The sequence below is a fragment of the Macrotis lagotis genome, chromosome X, assembly GCF_037893015.1.
Source record: "Macrotis lagotis isolate mMagLag1 chromosome X, bilby.v1.9.chrom.fasta, whole genome shotgun sequence".
In the NCBI taxonomy this organism is placed as follows: domain Eukaryota; kingdom Metazoa; phylum Chordata; class Mammalia; order Peramelemorphia; family Peramelidae; genus Macrotis; species Macrotis lagotis.
The window spans coordinates 480,102,822-480,105,124 of record NC_133666.1 but is presented as its reverse complement, the minus strand read 5'-3'; the positions used below and the strand labels follow the sequence as shown (position 1 = coordinate 480,105,124).

General features: G+C 38.9%; 1 pseudogene; it reads right to left on the bottom strand.

Moving 5' to 3' along the window:
- Positions 1–462: 462 nt before the first annotated feature.
- On the bottom strand, positions 463–1,019 carry LOC141501286 (deoxyuridine 5'-triphosphate nucleotidohydrolase pseudogene; annotated as a pseudogene).
- Between the last annotated feature and the right edge of the window lie 1,284 nt (positions 1,020–2,303).

Below are 2,303 nucleotides of genomic sequence, written 5' to 3'. Positions count from 1 at the left end.
TTTTTCCCTGTTCACATTTCTATGTATCTCTTCAGTTTCCTTTTTGAAATTCAAATTTTCTGTTCAGTTCTGTTTTTTTATCAGGAAAATTTCAGTTACCTATTTCATTAAATATCTATCTTTGCTTTTTTTAAAAAGTATGCTCAGTTTTGCTGATTTTTGTTTGTAATCCAAGATACTTTGCCCTCTAGAATATCATATTCCTGGACCTTTAATCCTTTAATGTTGATGATAAGTCTTGTACTATCTTGGACTGTTACTCCCTGGTATTTGAATTATCTCTTTCTGATTTCCTGTAGCTATTTTCTCCTTGGTCTGATAATTTTGAGATTTGATTAAAATATTCCTAGCCATTTTTGTTTTTAGATCCCTTTCAGGAGTTGATGAATGCATTCTTTCAATGACTATTTTACATTCTGCTTCTAGGATTTCTGGACAGTTTTCCTTATTGATTTCTTTTTTTTAAGTGAAAATTCATTTTATTAACTGTTTTAATGTTACATTTGCTTTCAATATATAATTTTAGTTCTGACCAGTAGAACCAAAACCTCCTGATCCTCGTTCAGTATCATCTAAGCTTTGGATTTCTTCTAGTTCTGGATAAAAAGCTCGCTCACAAATCAGCTGTGCAATCCGGTCACCTTTTTTCACTTCAAATGTGTCTTTGCCAAAGTTAAATAGTACAACACCAACATTTCCTCTGTAATCTTCATCTATGACACCAGCTCCTACATCTATGAAATATTTTGCAGCCAAGCCAGAACGTGGAGCAACTCTACCAAAACACCCAGAAGGGAGAGAAATCTGAATGTCTGTTTTCACCAGGGCTTTCTCCATGACCGGTATGGTATAATCATAGGCATTGTAGAGGTCATAGCCCGCAGCCCGCGCTGACCCCTTGGAGGGGGCCGTGGCGTGCTCCGAGAGGCGGGCGAAGCGGAGGTGCACGGGGTGCTGCTCCTCGGGCTGCGCCCGCTTGCTGGGGGACACGGCGGCGGGGTGGCTTCAGAGCAAGGCATGGCTGCGCAGAGAGCAGAAGGGTCGGATGAGGCTCTGGGGAAGCCCGTCAGTCTCGGAGACCCGGCGCTTACGGGCATTGATTTCTTAAAAGATGTTCTCCAGGATGTTTTTCTGATCATGGCTTTCAGGTCATCCAATAATTCTTAAATTATCTCTCCTGCCTCTATTTTACAAGTTGTTTTTCCAATAAGGAATTTAATATTTTCTTTTATTTTTTCATTTTTCTAAAAATTTTGCTTGATTAATTCTTGATGTCTCATAGAGTTATTATCCTCAGTCTATTCTTAGGGGAATTATTTTTCAATTAGCCTTTGTATTTCTTTTTCAACTTGATCAATTATGGTTTTTAAAAAAGTTGTTACAATAGGGTATAGGGTATATCTTACCGTAGAGAAAAAGGGAGAATAAGGAGATTGAAGAAAGGGAAAGGGGGAGTGGAAGGAGGGTATAAGTGATAGAGGTGAGGGAAAATTCTGAGAGAGAGCAGTCAGCACATTTTTTTGAAGGGTGGTGGGATTGGGTAGTTTGCCTGGGGTTGGGTGATTGTTGGGTCTGAGGCTGGATTTGGATTTGGGTCTTCCTGGCTCCAGGTTCAGTGTTTTGTTCACTGTGCTACTTAGTTGCCCCACAATAAACTTTTTTTAAACTTTTTTTTTTTTGGCAAGGCAAAGGGGGTTAAGTTGCTTGTCCAAGGCCACACAGCTAGTTAATTATTAAGTGTCTGAGAATGGATTTGAACCCAGGTAGTCGTGACTCCAGGGCTGGTGCCTTATCCACTGTCACCTTAGCCACCCCCACAATACACTTTTAAGGAGGAACAAAGTGGAAGGAGAGAGATAATAGAATAAATAAGAGTGGGGAAGAATAGATGGAAGAAAGTACATTTATCAATAACAACTGTGGGAAAAATATTGAAACAACTTCTCTGATGGACTTATGATGAAAAATGCTTTCCATTCCAGTGATAGAACTCATGATATCTGAACACAGACTGAGGCACATTTTTTCTTTTCCTTAAACTTTATTTTTTCCATGAGGTTTTCCTGTCTTTGTAGGGGAGGGGGGTTATGGTTTTTTTGCAACGAGACTATTTTAGTAACGTATTAATTAATGAATTTAAAAAATTGTTATCTTTTCCCATTTGCCCAGTTGTACTTTTTTAATTTTTAGGTTTTTTTTTTTTTTTGCAAGGCAATGGGCTTAAGTGGCTTGCCCAAGGCCACACAGCTAGGTAATTATTAAGATCGGATTTGAACTCAGTTACTCCTGACTCCAGGGTTAGT